Raw genomic sequence first — 16,174 nt, 5'->3', positions numbered from 1 at the left:
GAGAAGCCCGCGCCTTGCAGCCACCGCGCGTCGTTGACGCAGTTCAGCGTCTCACACTGACCCAATTTGCCTTCACGCCTCAGAGCAACAAGTATTGCGGCACTGTGAATTTCGCGCAGCAGCTGAAGCGTGCTCGTTGGCTCAGATTGGAGACGCACGCACCGTGTGCGCAACACTGAGCTGGCAACGGCTGGCCACCTGGCTTGCCGGGGGCAATGTCGGGAGGCCAGTACATTCGCTAAATCGGCCTCCCACCGCGGGAGACCACAATTCGCGGAGATTAAAAAAGAAAGTGCGCGCGCGTGTGTGTTCTACTTAGTGGTAGTACTAGCCTTTTCTCTGCAAAGCAGGGTTGTCCGTTATTGCCACTTCTATTTGTCTTTTATTTAGAGCCATTGTGTATAAGCATTTATAATCTGCAGTGACATTCATGGTTTTAACATTTTGGACAACCAAGTCAAAGTCAGACAATGGCCATTGGTGCCCTGGTCAATTGGTCAAGAAAAAATAGAAGGGACAACCGTGCCACATAAATAGCTTGGTATTAATTTTGATACGTATAAGCTTAGTGCACATTTCCGGCGAGAACGTGCACCACCACACCAATGCCATGCGGATAATTTTACTCCAAACCGCCTTTCTGTACTTGGTGGGACGACGGCTTGTAAATTGTCCCTAATCCCAGATAGTTCTGGCACATTATAAGCCCAGATCCGGACCACACTAACATTTCTTTACACAACAGTATCAAGAATGGGGCTGACAGATGGAGTAGCACGCTGTTGTATAAAGGTTATAAACAGGGATAAGGTGCCAGCCTTTCGGAGACCACCTTATTCCTTTTTATAACCTTTATATCACACTTCACGCAACAATAACAACACTATACCATTGATATTCACTGTGCTTCGACTTTCAATAGTTAGTTTTCTTCTATATTCACCACAAAAGATCAGCCTGATCTGCCGGATGTATCGGAGCTAAACTACTAATACATGTCACCAACAGAAATAACAGTTATTGAACTGTTATACTCGCTCCCTAGCGGCCGCGTTGAGTACCAGCGGATCGAGGTTCAGCCTATGGTTTTCACATTATAGCGGGCGCCGAGTCGTGGCCTCGTAGTTCCCAAGTCATCGTGCTGCCGCCGTGCACAAGTCCGAAAAAAAAACGACACGGATGTCGAAAGAATTTTTCCGTGTACCATTATGCGTGTCATCGTGGTGGAAAGACAGCAATGTATGCTTTCATCGTTTCCCTAAAGAAACAGACGACGCACATCGGAAAAAACATGCATAATAATCTTACACATTGAGAAAAGTGACTGATTGTATGCTGGTTTATTCAAAACACTTCACTCGAGGCGAATTCTTTATTCCCGGCGAGTAGACCATTGATTTTTTATATATATACGTTAAATTAGATTTCGGTGCACATTAAAGAACCCCCAGGTGGTCGAAATTTTCCGGAGCTCCCACTACGGCGTGCCTCAACAATTAGATCGTGGTTTCGGCACGTAAAAATCCATAATTCGGTTTTTTAATATATTTTAAGCATGTTGCTGGCTTTTCAAATCGCGTAGTATACTCCGTTTAGACAGATGTTTTTCAAAATTAGTGATATACGCTTAAGCTTCATTTGGTTTCCTTAGTTTTTTTTTTTGCCCCTGCATTAGCGTTATTATAATGCTTAAGTAGCAGCAATATTTTCGCTAATGTACTTTTGTCCGCAGGCATCGGTATCAAGAATGATAACTAGCTCGGAAGGTCTGAAGTTGATCATGACACATGCCATGCATTGAGGCAGCATATCTTTTTGATAGCATGCTTTAGTTTAGTGGTGTAAGCAGGAGATGTTGTTTTCTCTTTCAGCGTGGTGAGTTGTCAGTTCGTTTGCTCACAAGAAATTTAGAAGCAACTGCGAACAGCACTCGTTCCAGATTTGGAGCATTCGACCTGGCCACGGCGCCTCCGGTCTGCTTTCCGACACTGTGTGAATTCCGTTACAATGCAGGGTTGAGTCATTTCCAAGTCGCGCATTTACTCTAATGGCAGTGACGCAGCTTAAAAAAAACTGTGTTTTGTAAACCTGTTGGAATACACACAGCTTGGTCCGATTGGTTGTTATTCACTTCTCACCTTTCACCGGGGTTTGAGAATTCCTACGGGTTGGGGGTGTTTACTTTGTTCGCCAGCCTGGACCCTACCTCGAACATGGCGTACTGCGAGCATCAAACGTAGACTACCTTATCACACGGATGAGCTAGCTATAAAAAGAAATGCGCACCCCGACTCTCAACATGAACTGTCGTTTGTTTCATCCCAAGACTCACTGACCAGGTAAATTAACAGTTTTTACCCTCGTTCTGTCAGTGCATAATATCCGTATTTATCCTCTAAAGACACGGCAGACATTACTGCCTGTGGATTGCGGAATGCTATGCGATATACTGCAACACGAGTTGCAGTACGAATTTGCTTACATGAAGGTCGAAAAAAAAAAGTGGAGCAAAGTTGAAAAAAAAAAAGAAAGTGGAGCGACGCCGCGAATAAGTGCTTGTACCTTTCGGAGGGGCCCGCTACGCACATTCGCTTGCCTTTTTTAACCTCCGAATAGCTAGAAAGGCTATTTGTCCTTTAAAAAAAGACTGATGTGGCTCGGTAGGCAGGCCGGACTCTTGCACGCACAGCGCGGCTATTTCCGCGGTTTCGTAAATCCTTGAGACCAATCAGAATAAGGTCATCGGCAACAAGTAATCTTTCGGCTTCGACGAAACACCTCGACTCGACGCCACGAACGAGAAACGCGTGAGCGCAGCACCGAGCGAAAGAGCCGCGCTGGGCCTGGTTGTCGTAGCCATATTTGTTTATTTGGGCAGTGTTGCTAGGACAAGTAACGGATTCTGTAGTTGCCAATAGGTTGCGCTGCACACGGCAGCAGACATCCCCCAACTAATATTTAATTGATACGGTGGTTATCCCTGCACTTGGTCATTTTCTGGCTCGTCACCTAAGGCTGCACAATTATTTTTGTTTGGGCATAACATAAGGAACGTAATCAACGGGTCAACTAAAGCGCTCATTCGTTTAATTCATTGTGTTTTCCATTTGGAACAGACGTCGTCAAGGGAACAAACAGCACTGGCGACACTGCGCACAACAGTGTAGAATGCTGCGCCTTGTGTCGTACTGCGTTCAGGCAACATTGCTGCGGCAGAATGGTAGGTATAATGAAGTGTAAAACATCCGAGTTACCGCCCGCAGCTAAACGCGCGGCTTAGAGTTTGCTATCATCATTTTCTTTTTAAAAAAAAAGATCTAAAAGATTTCAAATTATTCAAATGCAGCTTCATGTTGATAACGTACTTATAGCATCGGACTCGCAAGAATATGCAGGTTGTGACATATTGCAATATTACGCGCGTGCTGCCTGCAGTGGTCGTGCCCCACTTGTCGAGCGAGATACGCGTGACTTACTTCTCGTCGTATCCGCTGACGTGAAAACCGCTGCAAGGTTTCAGAATATTCATGACGCCACGCGTATGCGCGGGGGGTGTCGTTTTAGTTAAGGTGTAATTTCAATGTGATCTAATACCTCCACTCGATTGGAGATCATATAAACGCTGGTAAAACAAAATTATCTCGAGTTCCTGCAATCGGTCCTACGACTACACAGTGCGGCTATGGAGCAATGCTGGCCGACAAAGAGCGACTTGCGCGAACGAATGTGGTAGAAAAGAAACAACTCACTGCGATGAAGAGAGACGTGTTCTGTACATAAAACAAAAACTATAGACTGCACATGAGCACTGCCTTTTATTGTAGTTCAAAAAATTTTAAACGAAGACTGCAGCACATCTATTCACCGTAGAGCTAGCACACCTTTTCCCGGTTCCATATTTTTCGCCCTTCTTTAGTCAATCCAACTCGCTCTCTCTTTCGCCGCAATCCGAGGGAGAACTGCGTTTGGGCGGCGAGACCCGGTTCATCGATCCCGTTTTTGTTTTACTGCTCCCCGCGTCGCCCTTTGCTTCCCTCTCGGCTGCTGCTGAGGGAGATCCCGCACGCTGAGCTCGACTCGGAGCCCACAGAGGGCGGCGCCCGGCCTCGAACTCCCGCGGCGAGAAGCAGCCGCGCGTTCAAGCCCCTCGGTGCTCGCCTCTGTTGCTGAACGCTGGCGAAGGTTTCGTAGTTTTTGGTTCGCTGCTTACTACTATTCTGTCTTCCAGTACCTATAGATGTACGATATTCGCGAGGCCTTCCGGAATTTATTCGGAGGGTGTAGCAGTAAAGTATCGATGGCGTTCCCTACGGCGGTGGTTCCTGCGGCACTCTTCCCCAGCGGGTATTTACTCTCGTCGCTTCTCGCTCGCGTCACGAATCAATTCTAACTTTTCACACTCCTTCGAACCACTATTGTGCATCAAACTGGGCAACCGGTTTTCCGAGGTTTGTTTCGTGTAGCTTCCTTGCTGCAAGTGATGTGCTGCTGCCCCCGATGCAAGGAGATCGCGACACGTTGCGACGGCGAAGTGAAATAACTTTGCAAGAGACATCTGTCTGCGTGTCAAGTATAAAAATAGAAAACGACTCTCAGAAGACATACCCTGTCGGCCGATTCGATGATGGGAATCGCATCTTACGCGAGGCGAGAACGAACGAAAGGAATTGACCACCGTCGGCCGACTCGCCAGGCAAACCAAGTGCTGCTGCCGTCGCGGGAATCGCTTGGTGCTCACCCCAGTGCCGTCCGCAGTCACACTGAGCCAGCAAGGTCGACTGACTCGAGCCGTTTGTACGCGCGTGGTGGAACCACTCTCTGACGACTACGGCTCGCGCGCGCACGTCTCAGCCTTGGACCGCGCTCATGAGCGCAGCCCTTCTCAGGGCTCGCACGGCAGCTGGCACGAGTTCCTGAGCCACGCTACTACACGGAGGCCCCATCTCATGGGTGACGCTCCGAAGCAGCAGCATCGGAAGAGGCCGAAAAAGTCAGCTCCTGGCTTCAACAACGACTCGGAGCACCGACGGGCCCGGCAGCGCCAGCCGCGTGGACAACAACCACGCACCGGCGGATCGCCTATACGGTGGAAGCGCGGGCTGAAGGCACGTACGCTGCGTGCGCTGTCGGCTGATTCGACGGGCTCCACGCCGTCATGCCCGCCTTCGCAAGAGAGTGCGACGCCGTCCGCGCGCGCACCATCATCCTTGGACACTCCCTTACGCGCATTTCCTTTTGATGCGCCGAAGACGACTTCCAGCGGCCACGATACCGCACCGTCCGCTTCAACGGACACCACCGCAGAGGCCCCCACTTCGGCTGCCTCCACCGACGACGGTGCCAGGTGCCCTTCGATCGGCGACACCGACGAGAGTGCCGGCAGCTTCTTCTTGCCAACCGCAAGCATGATTGGTGCCGACACTACGTCCTCCCGTACGGACGCGACCACCTCGCCCGACGCAAGTCCTGTCCGGCCGGTCTCCCCATCACTGTCGTCGCCGGTGACCTGCTCGTCGCCCCCGCTCACTAACACCGAGACCACTGCCCCTGCGGCGGAGAAGGGCTCACGCTGGGCGGCGGTGGCTGCTCCCGTCGACGACGACAAACCAGCTGACGGCCCCACGTACAACGAGAGCCGGCCGAGAGCGCCCACCCCTGCCCCAGCTGCTGAGGGAACAGGGGAGTTCATACAGCGAAACTCTCCGCTGCTGCTCGCGGCCGCCGAGGCTGCCCAAGCCTGCCAGCCGGCAGCGGTGCAGCCAAAACAAGCCGCAAGAAGGAGACGCCGTCGCCGACGGCTCGTCGACTTCGAGCCGCACACCCCACCCGTTGACGACGGCGTCGCCCGCGATACCGACGTCACGGTCCTCTACCGTCCCACCGGGCGCAAAGCGACTTTCCTCGCACTCTCACGGGACGGTATCGCTGCCCAGCTCTCCTCTGTGCCAGGCGTGAGACGCGTTCGCGTCAACTTCCGCCGGAATGTGGTGGCTGCCGACGTGATGCGCGGTGCCGACTTGGCGCCCCTCCTCGAAGTGTGCGACCTCGGCAGCGTGACGGTGCGCCCCAAGGCACTGCACAACAACTCCTGTGTGGGTGTCATCCATGGGGTCGACCCTTCTTTCGACGCCCGCACAGTGCGCGAAAACATGGAAGCGCCCGTCGCGGTGCTGTCATGCTCGAGGGTTGGCGCCAGCGTCACCGTCACTTTCGTCGGGAGTGTCGTGCCTCCAAGCGTGCGGCTATTCAAGCAGCTGCGTGCCGTTCGTGCCCGTCTTCCCCGACCACTACAGTGCGACCGCTGCGGCGTTTTCGGCCACGCCGGCGCCACCTGTTTCCGCGACGCCCGCTGCCTCCGCTGCGGTGAGTCGCATCCTACAGGAGACTGCCCCGCGGAGAAGGCACGCTGCGTAAATTGCGGTGGCCGACACCCTTCGACAGAGCCCAGTTGTCCAGAGTGGCAGCGCGAGAGGAAGGCGGCCGTGTTGTTGTCTTCGTCCGAGCGGCCCCTTTCGAGGAAGAAAGCGCTTGAGCTGGCCGGCGCCACATCGCACGAGTCGCATTTAGCCACTCCTTCGACACCTGCTCGCACCCCGCAGGGCCGATCTTACAGTGACGCCTTGCGTGGCCGCAACACCCAGACGGCCGCTCCGAGCAGCGACTACAGGGACGCGCTCATAGCCGCTCTCGCGGCTGCACTCCGTGCCGTGCTGGACCAGTGCCCAGCCATCGACGGCAACGTGCGACAGATGTGTGACGCGGCTCTCGCCGCGCAGGAAGCTCTGCTTCTCCACGACTAGGCGCGCCACCGCGCCACATAAGCGAAGGCTGCGAACTCGCCCACGAGTGTTGTTCGGGCCGCCGCCGCATCTCTTACACCCTTCTTTCCATTCCCGATCCCTCTTGTGCAGCGCGGTTGAGGTGTCCTCATCTGAGAGACAGTAACTGCGCTGCACTTTACCCCAATTTTTCCTTCCAACAAGAATCTCTCTCTCTCTCTCTCTCCGTGCATTGTAGTTTCAGCACTCGCCCTTTGTAATATTAGCGGCCGGGGAAGGAAAAGTGCCGCAACAACACTAAGGCGAGAAACCCATTGTGGAAAATGCGCGTGAGAATAAATGTCATTCGCGGATATACTTTCTTGCTTCACTGACTCACTTCCCACGCATGCGTCTATACTACAGACACGGGAGGTGAACGTTTTGCAATCCCTCGCTTTTTAAACAGGGAGCCACGAATGGCACCAAACTCTGCTGGTCGGTGAAGGAGAGACATGCCCCGTTGATTTCGAACCTGGACGATAACCTTTGCAGAGATTCGATGTGCATTAATACTTGCGTTCTACTCGCCCGCAAATGGGAAGGCATCAAAGAAGACCTCTAATGAAGACAGCCGGACTACAGCTGATGCAGCTTCCAAAGCTGAGACCATAATTGGGCGCAAGAGGACACAAGAACAAAGAAAGAACAGAGCTCCATACTTCAAGATTTTGTTAATCATACCGATGATATGCAATTTATGCGGTGCACTTACAAGTCGACACTAAGGGCACTATACCTTCATCGGAATCGCAGAAACCCCGTTCACTCTCGCCGGAAGTATCACAGGGATTGCATTTTATTATTCATTTACCGATAAACGTGTTCCTCTCGAAAGAAAAATTAGCGCTCTATTCTGTCTGTTTATTCCTGTCATTTGTTTTTTCTTGAATCAAATTATGTCTCAGCTTTGGTAACGAGGGTTACGCTGGAAACGACGTTCTTTGAATGCTGGAATTGTCCGTCTTACCGGAAAAGGCGCGAAATCTAAATGGCGTCACCACCTCCTGTTCTATAGCTGAATAAAGAATGTGCATGCTCAATGAAAGAAAATTGCGAATATAAACAACTTGAATTACCTTCCCGTAACTACTAGTAGCTAGTTAACTATTTACAACAGTCAAATTTTTTAGAACGTTTAAATAAATGTGGCAATTAACGTCCTGAAACTGCACAGTTGTGTTTTATGAAGGACTGCGTTAAAGAAGTGGACTCTGAATTAATGGAGACCACCTCGGGTTTCCTAAAGTGCACCTAATAAAGTGCAGTACACGAACACTTCTAGGTTCCGTCCCCAACAAAAAGGGGTCCCGGCGACCGGTATCGAACCCCCTCCCCTGGCTTGCGTTCAGCAGTGCAATGCCATAGCCACTACGCTACCACGGCGTTTTTTTTTTTAGAACTTTAACCGTACAAAAACACTGCAAACAACACCAGATGCTTCGTACTCTATGATCTCGCACTGATGACACCGATATCACACTGATCTAGTGGGCACGCCGAGACCACTGGTGACAGATCGCTCGCGATGCGTTTTATCTTCTTCATTCAGGTTGGTCATAGTTCCTCGTTACGTATTGATAACAGATTCATTGCAGTACTGCCGTGCCCACGTACTTATCTTACCATTGCATACCATTGTTCATGCAAACTGCTTATGTGCGGGGACGTAGAGTAAAATCCAGGTCCCACGGCGGATGAGATGTTCAAGACACTCATTGATTGGCAGCAAGCTATTCGTGCCGATATTGCAGATTTGAAATTACGACTGAAAAAAAACAGAAGAAACAATTTCTAACTTGAGCGGGCGGTTGAACAGACTTGATAACATCGTAGTGGACATTCAAGCAACGGTTAGCGCAATTGAGTAATGTGATGCAGCTGTAAACGAAAACGAACAAACCTTCAGAATGCAGCAGGTTAAGTTGGTTGACTTAGAGGATCGTAGCCATAGGTCCAATCTTGTGGTTTTTGGCGTTCCAGAACTTTTTTCTGAATCCCATCCGGCGGTGCGTAACAAAGTCGGGAAAGAAGTGTTTCAGGATAAATTAGGAATCATCTGCGCATGTAACACAGGCAGGAATACAGGAATAATCCTGCTCTGAGCGTCGGCGTCTCTTGGCGTAACCGACCGAACGAGCGCGGTGAAGGATGGAAGAGCGAAGGCGGAGTACAGCGGGGGAAGAAAGACGGTGCGAGAGAAAATAGCACGAGGAGAAATGCGGAGGAGGAGAGTATGGCGAAAGGGTGAGGAGGAAAGCGAAATGCCGCGCAAGACGTGTTCTGCGGCGACTATGGCTACGAGATGACGCCAAAGTAGCGCGCGTCGTCAGTTCCCCGATGACGCCATCGATAAGACATGCGGCGAGCGCGTCCACCGAATAAAGTTCTGCATGAGCGGAGGTCTGTCTGCGGCGGCTGTTGTGAACCGCGCCGATGCGTCACCCACGCGTTGCCTGTCGCGATCTCTCGATTAGCGAGGCAGTCGCGCCACATTTCGTTCCGTTTGCATCGTGCCGCACGATAGATTATCCGCGCCAGCCAATATATTGCGAAATCAAAACACGTATAGAGCTACGCTCGTACATAATCGTCAGTGTTTCTTTTTTGCGTTCAAGCAAGCAGAGGATATAAGTGCGCTGAAACTTCACCATCAAGGAAAAAATTGCGTCGCGCGAAGGTGGGACTGGAGGGCGGAAGGTGTTGCAAGTGAAGTCTTTTCATTCGAAACAGCTTAATCTCTGTTTTCCAGCGAAGCTTTATACCTCTACCATGCAAGGAAATTTTCGTGCCGTTTTGGTGAGAAAAAGACGTGGGCTGATCCCAGGGATAGTGCAAGAGGGGCCCGACCCGCGGCGGAGGTGAAGCAGGCGTTAAGCACTCCCCATACTTGGGCCGATCCCGAAGATAGTGCAATGCCGGCCCGACCCACGGCGGAGGTAAAGCAGGCGTTAAGCACTTCCCATACATGGGCCGATCCCGAAGATAGTGCTATGCCGGCCCGACCCGCGGCGGAGGTGAAGCAGGCGTTAAGCACTTTCCATACGTGGGCCGATCCCGAAGATAGTGCAATGCCGGCCCGACCCACGGCGGAGGTGAAGCAGGCGTTAAGCACTTCCCATACGTGGGCCGATCCCGAAGATAGTGCAATGCCGGACCGACCCGCGGCGGAGGTGCAGTCCGCCATTAAGGGGCCCACATACACAGCTTCACTGCTCATCCTTCTCCAGAGCGTGGAAGGGCACTGAGATATTTTTCTTCTTTACCAAAAGTCAGTGCTGTTTTCTTGCGTGGTGGTGTTTATTTATTCTTTTTGCTTGTGTCGCTGTCGCGAGTGCAAGCGGTTTCGTAGCTTTATTTTACACATGCATATTGTTCCTTTATTTGGCACGAGTCGCATTACACTGCTACCCAAACGAAACTAAGAGTGCCTTCATTGCGTGCTCGGACATTGGCAGGTACATTCTGTCACTTCGCATAAGGTTGCGATTAACAGAAAAAAAAGAAAGATTAACTCCTCCGGTTTCCTTATTCTCTCACTGCATAGCGAGGGCTCCGAATTTAGTACGCTAGGCTTATGTAAGCCAGACAAGCATCTCCAGCATACACTGAAGAAAGTTCCTCTCTCACCACATGATGCGGTTCTCACAGGATTAAAATATGTCTGTGTCTTTCGATAGCTGCCTTTGTTTTCCGGGATAGCCGTGCGCGTAAATGAAGCGAACGGAAGAAAAATGGAATAATAGAAGTGGAGGGTCATTCGTGCTTTCATTTAAATAAACAAATATTCCGCAGGGCTAGCTTGATGGGGAAAATAAGAGAACATCGATCGCGATTGCTTGATGGGGAAAAGAAGAGAACATTGATCGCAATTCGTGAACACGTTCACCCTTTATAAGAAGCAATAAAGAGAAGTTAAGCGCTCTCATTGATGAGGCGATTAGAAAGAACGTAAGATCTGCAACGGCTGGCTGCAATGCAGAGTCGGTTTTTGCTCAGCCGAAGAAAGAAAAGGCAAGCGATGCGAAGCAACAGCCGCCGCCAGTGTGCCGCCGCTACTGCCAGCAAACTCAACGCGTGGTTCCGACTTACTTTGCGGCTGTGGCATCGTTTCCTCGAATCTGCGTCCGCTCATGTGGAAGAAGGCAAGGCGCAGAAGGAATGGAAATAGCATGGACTGGTGTGAATGGCTTAACAAAACCTCGCAGGAGCGCACAACAATGAAAACAACGAGCCCCACGCACGTTCTCGCGCGTGGGGTAAAGTGGAGCACCGAACGAAAGGACAAAAACGAACAACGAAAGCGTGAAATGTGAAAGCGGCTCTCACTATATGAAGGTTGTTTTAGACGTCAAAAGAAAAGAAAGAAAGAAAGAAAGAGAGAAAGAAAGAAAGAAAGAAAGAAAGAAAGAAAGAAAGAAAGAAAGAAAGAAAGAAAGAAAGAAAGAAAGAAAGAAAGAAAGAAAGAAAGAAAGAAAGAAAGAAAGAAAGAAAGAAAGAAAGAACACTTTGATTGCAGTGAGACGAAATCAACTTTCTTATGTGAATTTAGTCGGAAGTGTTCGTGTACCTGTCGCTTTTGCTCTTCTCTACGAGCATATTAATTATTCAAAGGGGAATTAGTCTGTTAATATACGCCATGAAGGGATAAAAGTTTACCGGAATATTTGTCTATATCGCCGATAATAGAGTGAAAGCCAAGAACTGAGTCACTTGCTTGTGGCAATGCTGAACGCGCACGAGAATAGAGCAGTGTCAACGAAGCGTGGTCACAGCGGCGCCCGGTTTAAAGCTACGCGACTGACGATCTCCCTCTGTTGCACGGTTAGCTACTCAGCGTTTGGCCGCGTCGGATTAGAAATCAATTCGCCCGAATCGTTTCGACGGGCAGGAGCCGAGCAAAGTTAGCGGCGGCTGCAGTCCCCAAACGCAGCCGCACATGCGCTCTAGTTTTGTAGAGGAGGGTGACACGGTATTACCTCAGGTTCCCGGCTGTCGAAGTCATCCATCACGGTCCCGTGCAGCTTCCACTCGAGCGCATTGGCAAGACAACACATCACTTTCGGGTAGAGGCCAGCGTTGCGGATGATCCTCCGTCGGTGAGCAGACGTGCAGCCACTGGAGCACGGATGACGTTTGCTAAGCTCCTTGTCAGCACTTCTTGCGCACCAGATACCAGTAACAAGTGGCGAGACGTCGCCGTCGACTGGCACGCATGGCCGGCACGGAGCCACGCGGACAGAGCGCGCACCCGCCGCGCTCCTCTCGCACGACTGCCGCCGCATCGCCAAGAGGCGCCAGGTGGCGCGCGGCACGTCGCTGCCTAAAACCCCTCAATCTCCCAAAGTAGCACCATTCACTTCCCTCCTCCTCCGCTCGGCGCGGCCTCGACGGTGGCGCCGCCGGTGGTGGGCCTCCCGTAGCAGACGACGGCTAACACGCTACGGGAGGAAATCCGCGGAAAAGTTCGTTCGGGTCCTGCGGAGCAGTTTTTTCAATCTAGATCTTGCTTTGTCAGTCGGTAACTGGCCTTAAGAGTGTCGTGTCGGATTTGCGGAAGAAATAGAGAAAAGCACCATTATTCAAGGCGCATTTAAGGCGTAAAGCGCGCGCATGTTGAAAGTTCGTGTTGCTGAAACACGACACAAGCACGCGGTGTGCTCAGACACGCGAGTAATTACCAGAGTTTCAGGTTTTAACAGCGTGAAAGTATGTGCACGTGGTTTCGTAGGTTAATTTACGTACCTGCAGGATGCTTTTGTTCGGCCGGCGCGTGAGAGATTCCGACTGTCTGCGGTCAGCAATGCCTGGCAGCAGGGCCGTTTCTGTTCCGCACCTTTTACAGATGTACGTAGCTCATACACAGGTTGTGGTGGCCATGTGCAACGTTTTCACACATAGGCGGTATAGATAATTTGAACAACGTACCAGCATATGAAATCGTTATTTATTTATTACAGTGCAAATGGTTAGAATTTGATAGAAAAAAAAGAAGGAACTTGATGGGACAACTGGAAAGAGGTTCAGAAAATAATTATCCCCCTCCCCTCATTGGCACCAGCAACACTCTTGTTGAAGTGCTAATTTTATCTCTGTATACTACGTGCGTCTGTATTCTTTTGCGTTGTAAGTTTTTACAAGGAAGCAGTGTTCCGTTAACTGGAACAGTCAAGGCACACAAGACAGAAAATAAGTTGATTCTTGGGTTTTACATCCCAACACAACGATCTCATAAGGCACGACATAATGGGGGCTCCGGATTAATTTTTTTCCAGCTGGGGTTCTTTAACGCGCCGCCCAATGCACTGGACACGGGCCCGTTTTAACACGGGCGTCAAAAGAAGAGGTTGGAGGAGCCGTGGCACTTACTTCACAAAGCCGCGCGTTCTTTGCCACTTGCTCGAAGTCAGCCCGCCCGATCTTGTGAATCCACACTTTTCTTCGTTTTGCGTTGCGCCCGGCGGATGGTAAAGCAAAAAGCTTTTTGCCGTCACTGGGTCTGTTGTGGCAACCGTAGGCGCAGCAGCACGGCATCGCAATTAAGCACTCGGCCCTAACACATTGTATAAAACTACCGCGCTCCTTCAAACCGCCTGCCGTACTTTCGTCGCATAGGCCCAAGAATGGGGGTCGCAGCGCGCTGGAAAGAAAAGATATACAAAAGCGCGGGGCATGCTTTCACGTGACACAGATTGGCCAATGGGGGAGCGGAGGAGGCTGGGGCGACAGGAGGGGTGGAGGAGGAAGCGCCTGGGTGAGCGGGGTGGCGGAAAGATCTAAGAATGGCGCTACTTTTGGAAAATTGAGGGGCTTTATCGCTGCCGAGATGGGAGCGCCGCCGCCGCCGCGACGGGCAGAGCGGTTCCGAAACTCGGGACCACAGCGTCGACGTACTAATTCGCCCAAGCGCTCCCAACCTCTGCTCGTTCAAACGGCAGCCGTCGCGGAACACTCTTTTAGCAGCTTTTGGAGGCCGGTGTTTCGAATGTGGCGCTAGCCTTAGGATTTCTGCTAAGCAGACACGCCTTCACTGCTGCTCGACTTCGATTTCGCAACTGCAACATGTTCGCTTAGGTGAAGAATTAAAGAAAGTTAGCTAGCGAATATTTTTAATTAGCCACCATGCATTGCGATTTCTCGGGCAAGTAACGCCTGGCTAATTCGACCTTAACATAACATAATTCGACCTTAATGGGCCGAATTATGCTCCACGCGATTTTCTTAATTATCTGAACTTAAAAAAAAAAAAATTTCTACACACACAGTATACAAGGTTGTCCTATAGACCCCTTTAGCCAAGGCTAAAAATATGCCGAAGCACTCTAGGATAGAAGGACTCGACAACATGCACCTTGTTGCTATTGTGAGTACTAGGCCATGCAATTTTTTCAATCCGTTTAATTGCATAATTAGCCAAGATAATTAATAAACCAACTTCGCAAGTATTAACATTACGGCAGTACTCTGACAGACTAAGCACGCGAAGCTAAATGCGCGGTTCGTTCACACGCGACATGTTTGAGAGCACCACAATCGCGGAGCCCAAGCGGGCCCGTCATGTGCATTTTTCTTTTCTTTTTCCTTTTGTCATATATCATGGGCTTTCTTTGGGACGCGAAAGAAAAACGATTACGTAACAAGTTGGAAGTTAGGAGCTGCTGAATTAACCATCAAATTGAAAGTTTTGACGTGGATGTAATACTTGCGAAGTTGGGTAATTATGTTGACTAGTTATGTAACTAAACGGACTACAAAAAAAGACGTGTGACTTGCTCTATACTATAGCCAACAACATGCATTTGGTCGCGTCGTCCTATAGTGATTCGGCATATTTTTAAACCTTGGCTAAAGTTAGCTGGGACACCATGTACACAGTGCATGTCAAGAAATGTAAAGGAATTCGATCTGATTCAGGTAATCAGTAAAGCACGCGAATTCATCGGCCTCGCATTTGCATCAGGGAACCCCTAGAATCTCAGGCATGTCGGCTAGAATGCCAGGCTGCAAATACCTGCACCATCTGCCAGCTGTGAATTGAATACAAAGCTTCTCAACAGGCTATCAGGCGAATGAACTGTAAAGCATGCTTATGTGCGGTACGACCTGAATGTCCATACAGCTTTGGCTAATGCCGCATCGAGCGACAGTGAGAGCGACCCCGAGTGATCTCTTACGAGTGGACTTAGGAGAGCAGATAGTTCGACTAGTTGGCTGAAATAGATACTGAAAAAGTTTGCGCGGAGACATGAGGACAAGCCGAGAAAAGACGTCTAAGCACGAGCGCTAACAACTGAAGTTTATTCCATGCGCGGGAATGATAGGTAGTTTCGATTCTTGGCCAACTCAATCGGGTACACGGGGTAACACGTGAAGTTTACGATGACAGCCTTGTTTCGCTCTGTTTCGATTTTCCTATCCATTCGTGCATGTGTTTGAAATAAACTTCAGTTGTGAGTTAGCGCTCGTCCTCGTGTCTCCGCGCAAATTCTTTCAGTATGCCTCCCATACGTATTTTTGCTTGACGCAATACAAAGTTTTTTCGACGATTTCGACATCTTAGCCACCGAGGAGTCATCCATAATTTGCACCATTGGACACATAAACGTACGGGCATGTGTACAGTTTTCGCCAAATTTTATATATTTTAAAATTCTTTATTATTTTCTGGTTCTTCTTTTCTTTTCTTTCTTAGGCAGCCAAAGTTTCAGAGATATAGGGGCTTTGCTCTCGTCTTGGTTAGGACTGCGCTTCCTTCCTGTAGTCCGCGCCAGAAAAAGTGTCACGCCAGAACGTATCCCAAAGCTATCTGTTGTATGAGCGCATTCGCGCTCATACAACAGATAGTAGTTATAACGACACCAACGACGAAGACAGTATGCTAATCCCGTGCGGCACCGCATTTTTTTTCCAGCCTTCTGTGATGAAGCCCCGCTAAGTATTGTTAAAAGGCCACTCACCAGGTCTGGTCATTTTGAGGTGACAAACACAGTGCACACAATGTGCGCTAACGATCGTGTCTGCTAAGTACTACACCGCTACGTGCCGCAAAGAGCTGAAATTTCAAACTAAACGCCGTGCGCCCTTCTCCTCGCGGGCGCCCTCTCTCAGCCGGAGAGTCGACGTCAATCGCAGAAGTGCGCCTACGTCATGGAGGAAGGAAAAAAGCTGAGGAGAGGCCCTGCTACAGTGGCTAGAATGGCTAGCCACTGAAGCCCTAAAGGGCAAGATATAGTCCGGCGTAACGCGCGCGCGCGGCCACGCGCGTCGCGGTTAAGCGACGTCGGTGAAAAACGCGCACTCTACAGTTCGGCGTCACGGCGTAGCCGGCGTGCCCAGGCGCGCTTGGCGAACTCAAC

The 16,174-nt window shown here is 50.4% G+C and overlaps 1 protein-coding gene across 2 annotated transcripts in view; it reads right to left on the bottom strand.

The window, feature by feature from the left end:
* Positions 1-12,071, bottom strand: part of LOC135920167 (transient-receptor-potential-like protein) — a 211,262-nt gene extending 199,191 nt beyond the window's left edge. For both annotated transcript variants that reach the window (XM_065454312.2, XM_065454313.2), the window contains exon 1: positions 11,798-12,071. The gene's annotated coding sequence lies outside the window, so the exon portion shown is untranslated. The remainder of the gene's footprint in view (positions 1-11,797) is intronic.
* Between the last annotated feature and the right edge of the window lie 4,103 nt (positions 12,072-16,174).

The sequence above is a fragment of the Dermacentor albipictus genome, chromosome 3 (genome assembly GCF_038994185.2).
Source record: "Dermacentor albipictus isolate Rhodes 1998 colony chromosome 3, USDA_Dalb.pri_finalv2, whole genome shotgun sequence".
Taxonomy (NCBI): Eukaryota; Metazoa; Arthropoda; class Arachnida; order Ixodida; family Ixodidae; genus Dermacentor; species Dermacentor albipictus.
Note: the sequence above shows the minus strand (reverse complement) of the source record. Positions and strands in the feature narration are given on the sequence as shown.